At 42.9% G+C, this 16,636-nt stretch overlaps 1 protein-coding gene across 2 annotated transcripts in view; it reads left to right on the top strand.

The window, feature by feature from the left end:
• pkn2 (protein kinase N2) overlaps positions 1–16,636 on the top strand; it is a 122,642-nt gene that overhangs the window by 22,545 nt on the left and 83,461 nt on the right. The window lies entirely within an intron of this gene.

Raw genomic sequence — 16,636 nt, 5'->3', positions numbered from 1 at the left:
AAACGCACACCTCCAGAGTCAGGGACTGTTTTTACTCAGCTGTTATCAGGCAACTGAATCATCCTACCACATCCAGATGGCAGTCCTGAACTACTATCTACCTCATTGGTGACCCTTGGACTATCCTTGTTCAGACTTTGCGGGCTTTACCTTGCACTAAACATTATTCCCTTATCATGTGTCTACACATTGTAAATGGCTCGATTGAAATCATGTATCCGGTGATTGGATAGCACGCAGCAAAAGATTTTCACTGCACCTCGGTACACGTGACAATAAACTAAACTCAACAATTAGATTTGAAGAAAATCCTGCTGGATCCAGAAGGAGTGCATAATAGAGTAGGATCTGCTGTTAACAATCTAGAAGATATACTGCTTGTCTGTATTTCTTCCATACAACCCAGCCCATTGTTAGTGACTCAAGAAAATTATATAAGTTGTGGGTGTACTGTTGAAACTCGGGCAGTGGATTGGGATTGAAATGGGCCGGGATAAAGGTGGTTCATTGCGAGGCCAATAGGTGGGTGTTACACAATAGACAATAGGTGCAGGAGTAGGTCATTCGGCCCTTCGAACCAGCACTGCCATTCATTTTGATCATGGCTGATCATCCACAATCAGTACCCCGTCCCTGCCTTCTCCCACTATCCCCTGACTCCGCTATCTTTAAGAGCTTTATCTACACAGCTAACTATGATCTGCATCTGACATTTTAACCGTGCCTATCATTGACAATTTCATTGTACTTTATGAATTGTCATAAATGTAATTACTAAATTCGCTATGATTCAAGTTGGTTAAATTCGAGTAATGTTATGCAACTATTTTCAGAACAGGCAGAGATATGGAATTGAATCCCATACCTTCACAGCATCAATATTTTTTTATAAATGTATTCTCAGGCACTCCCTCACCGTGAAGATGTAATTCCTACCTGCGCCTAATGGGTTATGTTAAGTAATGTAATTTGAGTTGTTCTCAGATTCGTTGCTTGATGTTATTTGATCTCTCTGTGGGTCATGTACCTTGGCATTTTTGACAGAGTAGTAAACAATACCAATTGACTCCCAAGCATTTGTTTGCACATAAACATGAAAGGGCTCCGAAAAGGCTGTTGCATCCATGGTGGGTTATCCCTTTTTGGAGAGAATGATTCAATGTGAATTTTGCAAGTAGCAATTACACTGAGGGAAATGGTGATTCTCATTTTAAAACTCTTTTTGTTGGTTGCATTGGGGTAGATACAAGGAACTGCAGGTGCTGTTTCACAAAAAATGACACAATGCTGGAGTAACTCAGCAGGTTAGGCAGCGGCACTGGAGAACATGGATAGGTGATGTTGTGGGTTGACACCGTTCTTCAGTCTGATTTAGACATCAAAAGAGAAACCTAAATTATGAATTTAGAATTGTTTCCAGAATATCCAGTGATTTTATAGAGATGTACAAAACTCACGTGGAGAATAGATATGGTGAATGCGGTATTTTGCCCAGGGTTGGGGAATCAAGAACCAGAGGACATAGGTTTTAGAGGAGAGAAGCAAGATTTAATAGAAACCTGAGGGGAATCTTTTTCACTCAGAGGGTGGTGTGTATATAGAACAAGCTGCCAGAGGGGGTAGTTGAGGCAGGTGCTATAATAGTTTTTGAAAGATGCATGGTGAGTTACATGGATAGGTAAGGTTTAGAGAGACATGGGCCAAAGGTGGGTAAAAGAATAGGGCATCATGGCGGCATGGACAAGTTGGGTCAAAGGGCCTGTTTCTGTGCAGCGTGACTCTATGGCAGGGGTCAGCAACTTACGGCCCTCTGGGCGAATCCGGCCTGTAACCCAAAATCATCCGGCCCGCAGGCATTTTTTTCTCCTCAAATCATCCGGCCCGCAGACTTCCTGGAATGTTTAAGAAAGAACTGCAGGTGCTAGAAAAATTGAAGGTATAAAAAAATGCTGGAGTGAGTTTCTCCCGCATTTCTTTCTACCTCCGGTACCTGGAAGGTGATTTGGCTGTACCACATCCTGGCACAGCCATACACCTTCTGTGTCTGGGCTTCACTGTGGGGATCGGGGTTGTCAGTAGGCCGGGGACGAGTGAGTATGAGTATTTGAGCTCAGTGCTCCGGGTGGCGTCCTCGATGGGGTGGGATCTATGTGAACATGTGATTTGATGCCTGCCATTCGGGGCGGGATCCATGTGTACACGTGAAGGATGTTGCCAGCCATCCGCTCACAGACATGCGTCCTGGCCCCTTGGCAGAAAAGGATGCCGACCCCTGCTCTATGGCTTCATCTTTCTTTCTGAATTTGGTGGTTGAGGGATTTTGTAGGCAAAGATTTCTTGATTTTCTTACTCTATGTTAGTGTTGGGAGAAGGGTTAGTGTTGGGAGAGGGGTTATTTTTGGGAGAGGGATTAGTGTTGGGAGAGGGGTTAGCGTTGGGAGAGGGGTTAGTGTTGGGAGAGGGGTTAGTGTTGGGGAGGGGGGTTACTGTTGGGAGAGGGGTTAGTGTTGGGGAGAGGGGTTAGTGTTGGGAGGGGGGTTAGTGTTGGGGAGAGGTTAGTGTTGGGGAGGGGTTAGTGTTGGGGAGGGGTTAGTGTTGGGAGGGGGGTTAGTGTTGGGGAGGGGTTAGTGCTGGGGAGGGATTAGTGTTGAGAGGGGGGGTAGTGTTGGGGAGGGGTTAGTGTTGGGGAGGGGTTAGTGTTGGGGAGGGGTTAGTGTTGGGAGGGGGGTTAGTGTGGGGAGGGGGGTTAGTGTGGGGAGGGGGGTTAGTGTTGGGAGGGGGGTTAGTGTTGGGAGGGGGGGGTTAGTGGGAGGGGGGTTAATGTTGGGAGAGGGCCATTGTTAATGCTGGCAGAAATACTGTGTACCTTTTTTCACTGGTGTTTCCAGAGTAAAACAATTGTATTTTTTCACACCCTGAGAAACCATGGAACTTGTTTCCTTTCTAATGTTTTTTTGGCAAATCAACTTTAGTGGCGCAGGCGAAATGTGTGGGAAGGAACTGCAGATGCTGTTTTGAAACCAAAGATAGACACAAAATGCTGGAGTAACTCACACAGCATCTCTGGAGAGAAGGAATGGGTGACATTGAGTTGAAACCCTTCTTCAGACTGAAGAAGGGTCTCGATCCGAAACGTCACCCATTCCTTCTCTCCAGAGATGCTGCCTGTCCCACTGAGTTACTGCAGTATTTTGTGACTGTTTAACTTTAGTGGCATTTTTCAAGACAGTCATTTATGTTTTAGTTCCCCATGCTTATACTACTGTAATTAGCTTCCTTATTCAACAAATAGAAATACAAGCCTATCGCAGGGGACAGACTCCTGACCGACATACATTACAAACCCACTGACTCACATGGCTATCTGGACTACACGTCTTCCCACCCTGCCCCCTGTAAAGACTCCATCCCCTACTCCCAATTCCTCCGCCTACGCCGCATCTGTTCCCAGGATGAGACATTTCATACCAGGGCATCGGAAATGTCCTCGTTCTTCAGGGAACGGGGATTCCCCTCCGCCACCATAGATGAGGCTCACACCAGGGTCTCATCCATACCCCGTAACACTGCTCTCTCTCCCCATCCCCGCACACGCAACAAGGGCAGAGTCCCTCTGGTCCTCACCTTTCACCCCACCAGCCGGCAAATACAACACATAATCCTCCGCCATTTCCGCCACCTCCAACGTGACCCCACCACTCGCCACATCTTCCCATCTCCCCCTATGTCTGCCTTCCGCAAAGACCGCTCCCTCCGCAACTCCCTCGTCAATTCTTCCCTTCCCTCCCGCACCACCCCCTCCCCGGGCACTTTCCGTTGCAACCGCAAGAAATGCAACACCTGTCCCTTCACCTCCCCCCTCGACTCCATTCAAGGTCCCAAGCAGTCGTTCCAGGTGCGACAAAGGTTCACCTGTATCTCCTCCAACCTCATCTACTGCATCCGCTGCTCTAGATGTCAGCTGATTTACATCGGTGAGACCAAGCGTAGGTTGGGCGACCGTTTCGCCGAACACCTCCGCTCAGTCCGCAATAACCTACCTGACCTCCCGGTGGCTCAGCACTTCAACTCCCCCTCCCATTCCCAATCCGACCTCTCTGTCCTGGGTCTCCTCCATTGCCAGAGTGAGCAACAGCGGAAATTGGAGGAACAGCACCTCATATTCCGTCTGGGGTCCTTGCGTCCTTATGGCATCAACATTGAATTCCCCCAATTTGGCTAGCCTGTGCTGTCCCCTCCCCTTCCTTCACCCTCTAGCTGTCTCCTCCCACCCTCCCATCCGCCCGCCCTCGGGCTCCTCCTCCTCCTCCCCTTTTTCCTTCTTTCTTTCCCCACCCCCCATCAGTCTGAAGAAGGGTTTCGGCCCGAAACGTCGCCTATTTCCTTCGCTCCATAGATGCTGCTGCACCCGCTGAGTTTCCCCAGCAATTTTGTGTACCCTGAAATACAAGCCTATATTGCTATGGATCTACAGTTTTGAGATAAGCAAATTTTTTTATTTGTGTACATTCAAAGCTAATGCTGTGGCCTTTTCCCCTTGCAATCCATACTGCCACAACATAAGTTTTTATAAGAAGTCTTTGTGTTTTAGCAAGCCTGCATTATTTGATTTGCATTTTTTTCCCTGTGTAAGGTTATCTTCCTGTTGCCTTATACAGAATTGTCGGCCTCAATGCAGTTTTGATTGCTTGTGTATAGCTAGCAAGATAGATGTCATTCAGGTTGATTTCTGTCACATTAAAGTTAGGTCAAATTGATGACGAATGCAAAAACATTTTTGTTTTGTGATATTTCCCGGAAATGTAATATAAGTTACATCAGATGGGTGTGGAAAGATTGCTAAATGAGTAAGAGGCATTGACATCATTATCAGATCTTTGCTGATGTTTACATTTGAGTATTCATGTGTTACTTCCCAGTTGCTTCTTCCTTTGTTATGTATATATGTAATGTTAATGGTCATTTACTTTAAAGGGCCTGTCTCACTTACGCGATTTTTTTTCGGCGACTTGCCGGCACCCGTCACAGTCGCAGCAGGTTGCCGAAAATGTTCAACATGTTGAAAATCCAGCGGCGACCAGAAAAATGTACGACTCTTTGGGCGACTACCATACAGGCGCCACCCTGCAACCTGATCGCATAAGTGGGACAGGCCCTTCAGTCCCTTCTATACAACTATGACGGGTGCCGGCAAGTCGCCGAAAAAAATCGCGTTAGTGGGACAGGCCCTTCAGTCTCTTCTATAATGGTGCGAGCGGGTGTTAGTGGTAGGTTGGCATGTAAAGTGTAGATCTTGCTGAAAATTTAGTGTATCTAACAGGTTTTTGTTAGTTGCTGAGCAGGATCTGTGTTTGGGAACCCCACCACTGACGGGAAGTGGTTGAGCCTTTACTCACAATGCCTGTTGCTGCACCCGCTGAGTTTCTCCAGCATTTTTGTGTACCAGCCTGTTCAGACTCGCTTGATTTGAGAGTGTTCAGCTTTCATGCATTTTCATTGTAAAGAAATGCACCTATCACAGTGCAGAATCATAAAATTTCACAGGTTTGGAACAAGAGACCTACCTGCATTTGGCACTATTGATGTGAAGATCCAGTACACGGAACGTAAGACCAGAAGACCATTCCGCCTTTTGAGCTTCTGCCATTCAATGTAGTTATAGGTTCGTAACTCTATCCATCTGCCTCTGTTTCTTATCCTTGTCTCAGATTGTACCATTAATTGAGCCAGCATCATTTGTTTTGTGGGAGAAGGTTCTACGCATCTATCATCCTTTATAATTCATTATTCAGTTCTAAGGTTTTGTCGAGCTAGTGCTAGCCTCAAATAAACATGAAAGATCCCATGACACGACTCAAAGGGAGTGCAGGAAATTGACTTCAACTTCGAAGACAATATTTATCTTTCGATCAACATCATTATATCAAGTCATTATTGTGATATTATTTATGTGAACTTGCATTGTGCAAACTGGCTGCCATATTTTTCATATTACCATGATATCCTCCTCTGAGAAGCATTTTATGGGTTGTAATCATCTTTGGATAAACTGAAAAGGGTTTCCAAGGTGGTGTATAAATGAAATCTTTTTTATGTGAGTTGCACAAAGGCACTTAAAAATGCCTTTGAAGAAATGAGATGTGCTGTGAATAATATTTAATATGATACTGCATCAGGTTATAGTGGAAGATAAAGACTTGTGATGTAAGAAATAACAATGATGTGAATGTTTGATTGGCTGTCTGATAGGAAATGGAGAGGAGGCATAAATGGATCCTTCTCTGGTTGGCAAGATGTAACCTGTGGTGTGATACAGGGTTGGCATTGAGGCCTCAACCTCTTACCATGCTTTGTGAAGAAACTAAAGGTGTTATTGCTAAATGTGTTTGCAGGCAGGAAGTTAAGATGTGAAGTGGACATGAAGGATAGATTAAGTCAATGGGCAATGATCTGACAGATGGAATATAATGTGAGAAAATATGATTGTCCTTTTTAGTAGGAAACCAAAATGAAAGTATATTAACAACATTATCAGAGTTTGCAGAACTCTGAGATGCAGACAGATCTGGGTGTCCTCATGCATGGCTAGTATGCAGATACTGCAAATAATTGGGAAAGCTAACAATGTTGGTGTTTATAGAGGAGTGAGGGGCGACTTGACTGAAATTTAAAATTCTGAGGGGTCTAGACAGGGTGAACCTGGAGAGAATGCTTGCTCTTATGGATGAATTCAGAACTAAAGATCCATGCTTTAAAATAAAACGTGGCCGGTAAAGCCAGAGATTGATTGCTATCAAGTTACACCAACAAGGAAAACCTACAGTTTGTGATTAGTTTGAATAAACGTCATGTTTCCCATCAAATTTCATACCTGCTTTTCCTGGCCGTTTCTGGCTGATTTTGGTTCTCGTAAATTCCATGAACTGGAAGGACATAATTGAAAAGTAATGGCAAAATATTGTAGTTGCTCAGTCATTCTCTAGTCAGTCTATTGGGATGAACTATGCATTGCATCCTTAACAATTCTACAGTTCTGAGGTAACTATTAAGCCCAATATTGGATCCACAGAACCTGCCACAAATAGCATAGGTGCAGCGTGAATGGGTGGGTGAATTATTTGGATCGTGGTGCGGTTCTTCCACTGATTTTGCTTGGCCACCACATGCCTTCCTGGATGTTTCTCCAGTTCGAGCAGTTCAGACTGAGAGGAAGTAGGAATGTTTTGTTTCAATGAGAATTTAAGGGGACACTTGAAGTGTTTTCTCAGTCCTACTGAAAGATTCTTGCCACGATGGCATTCGGAGAAGGGTCGCTGTTTAAGGAACCTGATGATCAGAGAGGAAACTGACACTACCTCATCTACTGCAAGTTGTTTTGGAGGATTTTGCGGAGATAGCATTGATTTCATTGTACCGTTGACCTTGTGTTAACCTGCATATGACAAATAAAACTGAACTGAACTGATAGTACTGCATGGTACATAAAAATGCTGGAGAAACTCAGCGGGTGCAGCAGCATCTATGGAGCGAAGGAAATAGGCAATGTTTCGGGCCGAAACCCTTCTTCAGACTCAGTACTGCATATTTATTAGAGGTATCCACTGTAAGTTGGCATGCAGATGCACTGGGATTGCTGCTTTAGCTTGTTGTTGGGTTTGAGATCATGGTCTTAGATTGGTTACAAGCTGAGCTGCTGCATAGAAAGCAGCGGTGGATTTTGTTATCGGGTCTCTTTGTTTTGAGGTAGTTCTTGAGAAATGAGAAGTTGCTCTTTGTTGTGAAATAATAATTTGGAAAGAATTGTCAAATAAAAAGCAATTTAGCAATGTTTCAAATGTTATATTTTTGAATTTCTGCTGGGATATTTTAAATTATGAATTCAATTGTCACTTGCATTTATCATGACATGTGCAAGTTGAATTAAAATAGTCTGTACATTAATATGACTGTTTAACTTCATGTGCACTTGATTTGCATCAAAGTCACAGAATGAAGGATGGAGCAAATGCAGCTGAGGGTTTAAATCTGGAAACCAGGATGAATGATAGTGCATCTATCTGTCTGTCTGTCTGTCTGTCTGTCTGTCTGTCTAAAACTCTCATTTTGTTTGTTTGTTTGTATATTTGTTTGTACCTATATTTGATCCCGGACCTCTGCAAAAATGGTACACGATAACGCTACAATCTTAGGCCCACTTTACTCACCATTGCCCTGGGATGTGCAGTAGCAGTTTTTGTTCAAATTGATGTTATAATTTACAAGATACAAGTTATAATTTACAGCGCCTCCACTTGCCATCTTTACTTGACTGGCGTCACAAAGGGCACCCAAGGGGTCCTCAGCCGCGCATGCGCAGTTGGCGCCGTTGCCGATTTTCAGACTGCCATTTTTTTCCCCTTTCGCCTGTACTTGCCTGGCCTCAAAACGGGGGCACAATGGGGGCTCCATAGGTCAGTTTCGTTCCATTTTACAAATGCCTCCACGGGTCCTCTCTTCACTTTATTAACTTTAACTTAATTTCTGCCGTCAATGGCAAAACTTTGAACGCGGCATCCGGGCATGCGCAGTTTGGTGGAATATTGCGTTGGGGGAACGGGACTTCCGTGTGACAGGGACCCAATGGGTCCAACGGCCGTCTAGTTTTATTAAAAAATTGGAGCATAAAATGACATCTTATGTTTAATTGGTAGTTTATGCTGTGCAATATTCTAGTAATTATCATATTTCAGCAGCTCCATTTTTGCCTTTTTTTAAATTGTTCATTTGAATCCTCCCAAACCATCTTAGCAAGTTTAATTGGTGTCTGATTCAGACCAGGTAGCACCGGCGTTCAGTCCCACGGTACGAGTTCATTCTGAGAGCTCTCCCGAGTTTAAAAAAAATCAAACTCGTGGTAAGCACGGAGAATGAACGTAGCGGGTACGTTGGAGCTCGGGGACGTCTCTTAGCGGCTCGTAACGCTAACGGCAGGTACTCGGGAATGACTCGCTAATGGCAGATAAGCACGGGAAGACTCGTGAAGATTTTTCAACATGTTGAAAAATGTCCACGAGAGCCCCAAGTACCAACGAGTGGTCATTACCGTAAATCTCAGAGTTCGAATCTGGGCAAACTCGGGAGAGCTCTTGGAATGAACTCGTACCGTGGGACAGGGCTTTTACTTGTTCTGAAGATAGACACAAAAAGCTGGAGTAACCCAGCGGGTCAGACAACATCCTCACATGAGTTACTCCAGCTATTTGTGTCTATTTTCGGTTCAAACCAGCATCTGCAGTTCCTTCCTACACCCTCACTTGCACTGTTTGCTGATTTCTGCTCCACCCTTGATTCTGAGACTTTGATGCAAATCAAGTGCACATGAATTTCTCGATTAGTACAGGTGTCAACGGTTATGGGTAGAAAGCTGGACAATGGGGTTCGGAGGGAGAGATAGATCAGCCATGATTGAATGGCGGAGTTGACGTGATGGGCCGGATGGCCTAATTCTGCTCCTATTACATGAAGTTGAACTATGTTTCACTTTCATATTGAAGGGGATCCTTTCTTTGCCCTTAATCATAAAGTTTGCACTTAGGAGCTGGATTCTTCCCCCACTCAGTTTACATTTGAACCTCTGTGTGTACTGATTTTCATGCCCTTCATGTCCTATTGAAGTCCTCTAGAGATGCTGCCTGACCTGCTGAGCTTCTTTAACATTTTGTGTATTTTTTTGTAAACCAGAATCTGCAGTTCCTTGCATTTACGTGCCTATCCCCCTGCCTTGCTGTAAGCTACTGAAGCTGTCACCTTGGGGATGGATTTCTCTGACATTCTTTTGGCTTTCCCAATTGTACTTTGCAAAATCAAATGGATCCATAAGTCTGTTATCCCACACACTCACAATGCCCCATTCTGTTCCACACTCTAGATTATTGTTATTATTTCATGAGGACAATGCTTAATCTTACTTAATCTTACCCAAAAATGTGAATCCCAGAATGAGTTTATGGAAATTTCATTATTTGAGAACAAACATGGTGATTTTTATATTGATTTTAAGTGGAGTTGCGCATGAATTTAACTGCAGCCGACCATTAAACAGAATGGAAGGCAAATTAATTAATCATTTGCAGTAATGTTTCAGTAGAAAAGTGGCAGTCACCCTTAACCTTGATTACCTGTTTTAAGTTTTATTAATACCACGTTTGTTTTGGATTCAAAATGTACCTGTGGATTATATTTTAAATGTCACATATTATTTTGCGCTCAAGTAGATTTGTCACTCGAAGTATTCATGCCCGTGCTTTTCTTATATATGAACAATGTGGACTTGGATCTGAGGAACACAGTTTGCAAGTTTGTCAATGGCTGGCATGATGCACAGAGCAGGATAGAAATAGACTGCAGGTGGGTGTAATCTAGTGAAATGGTAGACACAAAGCAAAAGCATTTTAATAAACTTGAAACATTGGGTGGCACTGTGGCGTAGCGGTAGAGCTACTGCCTTACAACATCAGAGACCCGGGTTTGATCCTGACTACGGGTGCTGGTCTGTATGGAGTTTCTACAGGCTTGCAGGTTAATTGGCTTGGTATATATGTAAATTGTCCCCAGGATAATGTTAGTGTGCAGGGATCGTTGGTCGGTGCGGGCCAGGTGGGCCGAAGGACCTGTTTCCATGCTCTTCAAAAGATTAGCTCTGCCTGTTTTCTCTACAGATGTTGATTATGCTATTGAATCTTCCAGCAATTTCTCTTTACAGCATTCCAGGTTCAAACAGTGTTTTGTCTTTTGTAAGTTGTCCAAAAAATGAGAAATTGAATTAGTGATGCTAATGAATAAAAATGTGAAAAACCAAAGCATGTGTCAAAAGAGATCCCTACTAAATAATGCTTAAAAAGAATATCCTATATATTTGTATAATAGAATAGACTTAGCTAGCATTCAAATAATTTAGAGATTTAAACAAGATCAGGGAAGAAATGTTTTCTTTGTGGTATTGTTAATTTTTTAAAAACATTTTTTGACTATTTTATGGGATATCCCTGTCCTTCACAACATACTTTGGCCATCACCAAAGGTATTGGCAACCTGCCTGCAGCTCTTCTTGTGAATGCACTTTCGAAGTGTTTTTGCAAGGGTATTACACGATGGTGATAAATGAAATAATTGAAGCAGATTTCCAAATCAGGATAGCCTATGTCTTGGTGGGGAACATTCATTCTCTAGATAGACACAAAAAGCTGCAGTAACTCAGCAGGACAGGCAGCATCTCCGGATAGAAGAAATGGGTGACGTTTCGGGTCGAGACCTTTCTTCGACCTTCGACCCGAAACTAGATCAGAGAGTCTGAAGAAGGGTCTTGACCCGAATCGTCACCCATTCCTTCTCTCCAAAGATGCTGCCTGTCCCACTGAGTTACTCCAGCATTTTGTGTCTATCTTCGGTTTAAACCAGCATCTGTAGTTCCTTCCTGCACATTCATTCTCTAACTGAGCTTACCATGTGACAGCTAGCAATTCATTGCACACACAAAATATTTGAGATACTATAAACATGCTGAAAGGACAAATTAATAGTCATAAAAATCAGAGCAATGAAACAGGCCAACACGTTCATACTGACCAGTGGGTTTCCATCCACATTAAAGCCCTTGTCCCACTTTCCCGAGTTACTCATGAATTCTCCCGAGTTTTCCCCTTGATTCTGAGATGCCAGCCGTAGGTACTCGGGGCTATTTGTTTTACTCGTGGACATTCTTCAACATGCTGAAAAAACGTCCCGACTTACCTGATGCCCCGAGTTACCTACGGCTGGCATTACGAGCCGTTACGAAATATCTACGGACTCGCTACGGACAATCCCCGAGTTTGAATCAAGGAGAAAACTCGGGAGAATTCGGGAGTAACTCGGGAAAGTGGGACAGGGGCTTAATCCTTCTTCCAGTGCTTGGCTTTGTAAGGCTGTGAAGAAACATAGAAACATAGAAAATAGGTGCAGCAGGATGCCATTCAGCCCTTCAAGCCAGCACCGCCATTCAATGTGATCATGGCTGATCGTCCCCTATCAATAACCCGTGCCTGCCTCCTCCCCATATCCCTTGACTCCACTAGCCCCTAGAGCTCTATCTAACTCTCTCTTAAATCAATCCAGTGATTTGGCCTCCACTGCCCTCTGTGGCAGGGAATTCCACAAATTCACAACTCTGGGTGAAATTTTTTTTTTCTCACCTCCGTCTTAAATGGCCTCCCCTTTATTCTAAGACTGTGGCCCCTGGTTCTGGACTCGCCCAACATTGGGAGAAATTACATTAGATTCCTAGCATCTAGCTTGTCCAGTCCTTTTATAATTTCATATGTTTCTATAAGATAACCCCTCATCCTTCTAAACTCCAGTGAATACAAGCCTAGTCTTTTCAATCTTTCCTCATATGACAGTCCCGCCATCCCAGGGATCAATCTCGTGAACCTACGCTGCACTGCCTCAATGACAACGATGTCCTACCTCAAATTAGGAGACCCAAACTGTACACAATACTCCAGATGTGGTCTCACCAGAGCCCTATACAACTGCAGAAGAACCTCTTTACTCCTATACTGAAATCCTCTTGTTATGAAGGCCAACATGCCATTAGCTTTCTTCACTGCCTGCTGTACCTGCACGCCAACTTTCAGTGACTGGTGTACAAGGACACCCAGGTCTCTCTGTACCTCCCCCTTACCTAACCTTACCCCATTGAGATAATAATCTGCCCCCTTGTTTTTGCCAGAAAAGACAGAGGAATTGGTCGAGTTGAGATAGAGTTCGTATAGACCTGAAACGAGTTGATTGTCGTTTTTCTGAGCTACCCATTTTGTAATTCTGTGCATTTCTGTATGTTTAGCACGCATGAATGGCCATTGTCTTTGGATTTTTATTGAAGCTTCTGAATTTTAAAGTGATGACACATTTTGTGTGACCATTTTAAGTTTTGAAACTGGAGGTGGCCTCTGCATTATGGACATTGGTGCAAATAAATGTGTCTCCTGTAGCATGTGCAGGTGACACAACTTAGCGATATGGGAAATCACGAAACGGACCACTCTAGGATCGCAACTCTCTGTAATGCAGGGGGTTCCTGCAATTATAGTTCTCACTATTTTAATAATTTGGAATGGCAGTCGGAATATTCATTCGTAATCGTTTTACTGTTTGTCTCATTAGCTGGGGAAAAGATGCATGTAAGCAGTTTAATTTTTCCCGTCAAAACCAAAAGTTTAAGTCTTAAACTTTAGAATCTAAAATTTGCCCTGGTTAATGCCAGCAACATATTTGAAATGTCTCAATTGAAAGTCAACCTCTTGCACCATCTGCAGGTAATTTGTAATGTATTAATTCTGCTAATTGATGCAATTAAGTTAGGTTTGGTTTATTTATACAGACAGAATTACCTGCAACTAGCAAGCAAACCGTGCGTGCTGGCTGTTATACTTATCTCTGCCTGAGTGTGCACCGCAGTTTGCTGCAAAGGAGATTGTGAAAAGGCACTTGGAGCTTTACCTGGAGTCTAGAGCCTGTGTGAACAAAGACAAGTAGTTATGCAATTAAAACAAAAAGGGAATGCTGGAAATAACAAGCCGGGCAGCAGCTGTGGCATAATGAACCATTTTAGGTGCATAACCTTTTGACAGACTGTATAGCTTAATTAATCAGATGGAAGGATTGTCAAATAATAATGAACATCTGAAGCCAGAAGGGGAAATTTGAATTGCTGACCAATATCAGATGAAATGTTGAAATCAGATTAGGAATGGAAAGACGGAAGAATAAAAAAGTATTGAAGTAGACTCCACACAGTGGCATGGTTACCAGAGCAGCTGCCTCTCAGCGTCAGAGACCTGGATTCAGTCCTGCCCTTGGTTACTGTCTGTGTGGAATTCACATGTTCTCCCAGTGACATTATGGGCTTTCTCTTAGAGTTCCAGTTTCATAAGGGATAGTAGCGGAATTAGGCCATTCGGCCCATCGAGTCTACTCCGCCATTCAATCCTGGCTAATCTATCTTTCCCTCTAAACCTCACTCTCCTGCCTTCTCCCCATAACCCCTGATACCCATACTAATCATCTATCTCTGCCTTACAAATATCCATTGACTTGACCTCCACAGCCTTCTGTGGCAATTAATTCCACAGATTCACCACCCTCTGACTAAAGAAATTCCTATTCATCTCCTTCCTAAATGAATATCCTTTAATTCTGAGGCTGTGACCTCTGGTCCTAGACTCCCCCACTAGTGGAAACATCCTGTCCACATCCACTCTATCCAGGCCTTTCACTATTCGATAAGTTTCAATGAGGTCCCCCCTCAACCTTCTAAACTTCAGCAAGTAGAGAGGCCCAGTGCTGTCAAACGCTCATCGGATGTGGACCCACTTTGTGGTATTTGTTCCATGGAGCAAAAGCTTTTCTCCACCATCCATCAAAGATAAGACCTGCAGCCTTTGTTGGTTGTTTTGATGAAGTAACGTACCTTTAATGCTCGAGCTAAGTTACCAGAGAGTGGCCATCAATAGATCTTCCAACTCGGGTGTTTCCAAAGGCGATTTATTTATGAGCATTATTTTCTTAATTCCACAGATCACCCACTGACTAAAGAAATGCCTCCTCAACTTCTTCCTAAAGGAACGTCCTTTAATTCTGAGGCTATGACCTCTGGTCCTAGACCCTCCCACTAGTGGAAATATCTTCTCCACATCCACTCTCTCCACTCCTTTCACTATTCGATAAGTTTCAATGAGGTTCCCCCTCAACCTTCTAAACTCCAGCGAGTAGAGAGGCCCAGTGTTGTCAAACGATCATCATATGTTAAACCACTCATTCCTAGTATCATTCTCATAAACCTCCTCTGGTGGCTCCCCAGCACCAGCACAACTCCTCCCATGTCCCAAAGATTTGTGGGTCAGTAGATTAATTGGCACTTGTAAAATTCTCCTAGTTGTGTAGACGAGTGGTAGAATCTCAACAAAGCTAGAGGATGCGAGGAGAATAAAATAAATGGGATTAATGTAGAATTGATGAAAACAAGTGCTTCAGATTCAGATTCAATTTTAATTGTCATTGTCAGTGTACAGTACAGAGACAACGAAATGCATTAGACAACGAAATGCATTCAAATACATCGAGTGCTTGATGGTCGGCCTGGACTCAGTGGAACCATATTTCCACGCTGCATCGATTTATGGCTCTATACTTACATTAATATTTACATATCACAATTTTTTTTTTAAACTAACTTTCTGTGTTGAATTAGACTTCACTGCGTTTTCAGATGAGAAGATCGTGCCACTCGATGTATTTGAATATAAAGAATCAGACGCATTACTCCACTGGAATAGGCTGAGCAATGATCAACAACTTTCTGATCAATGATTTGGATGAGAACATACACTGCAAGATTAGTTTGCAGATGATTAAAAAAGTGGGTGGTTTTGCAGAAAGTGAAGATGGTTGTGAAAAATTGAAGCTGGATCTTGATCGATTGGCCAGGTGGGCTGAGGAGTGGTTGATGGAATTTAATACAGAGAAATGTGAGGTGTTGCATTTTGGAAGTCTAACATTGGCAGGACCTACACAGTGATGGGTAGGGCTCTGGGTAGTTTTGTAGAGCAGAGGGATCTAGGAGTGCAGGAGTAGGCCATTAGGCCCTATGAGCCAGCACCACCATTCGTTCCTGCCTTCTCCTCATATCCCATGACTCTGCTATCTTTAAGAGCCCTATCTAGCTCTCTATAATTTAGACAGTATCATTTTTAACTGCACATTTGTACTTAATTTTCTGATATGCTCATGAATGCCATTGATTTCAGTTATTATTATTGCCTAAGATCACTGATATTTATTTATGCCAAGAGATAAAGCAGTTGAATGGCTTTGATTTTGTGCTGTCCTCATAATCCTCAAAAACAGAATAATACGTCCACAGTATTTGGTTCCTATCACTGAATTATAAAACTTAGGATTTTGACATGATTAGAATTTATTATCCATCTCTTGAAATTGCTGGAGTGAAGGAACTATCTATGAGAAGCAAATGGAACTTAGCAGTGTGTAATCAATTCCACCGTTGGTGAACAGTCTTCCATAACTTTTACTGCTTTGCCTAAATACTGTATCAATTCATATTTTTGGGCACCAACCCTAATTGGGAGCTTAAAATAATGGGCCTCTGCAAATTAGTAGATGACTAGTTTCCCCCCGCAGCCATAGAAGGCGTGGCACCTGTCCCTACACATCCTCCCTTAGCTCCATCCAGGGATCTAGACAGCCCTTCCATACAGAAGAAATTGTCACCTCTCTCCAAGGATTGTAGATTAGCCTGGTTTTGAGATTCACTGAAATCTTTTCAAAGATTCTGTTTTGCAGAAGTATGACATACAGGAGATGTTTAAATATACTCCATCCAGTAACTGTAGTTTTAATTTTATTAAATGACATAAATCATGATTACGTTATGAGGGTATGTTTCAAAGATTTTTAAATAAAATTGCAAATTGTATTAGTATAAAATTATATTGTTCTGAATTTTAACTAGTACTTTTGGAGGACCTTTGCATTTTATTTATAGCAATTTTCAGTCTGGAAATAATTTAGACAGTATTAGTTTAATGCCTCAATGAAG

The sequence above is a fragment of the Amblyraja radiata genome, chromosome 10, assembly GCF_010909765.2.
Source record: "Amblyraja radiata isolate CabotCenter1 chromosome 10, sAmbRad1.1.pri, whole genome shotgun sequence".
In the NCBI taxonomy this organism is placed as follows: Eukaryota; Metazoa; Chordata; class Chondrichthyes; order Rajiformes; family Rajidae; genus Amblyraja; species Amblyraja radiata.
This window is presented reverse-complemented; position numbering and strand designations above follow the sequence as displayed.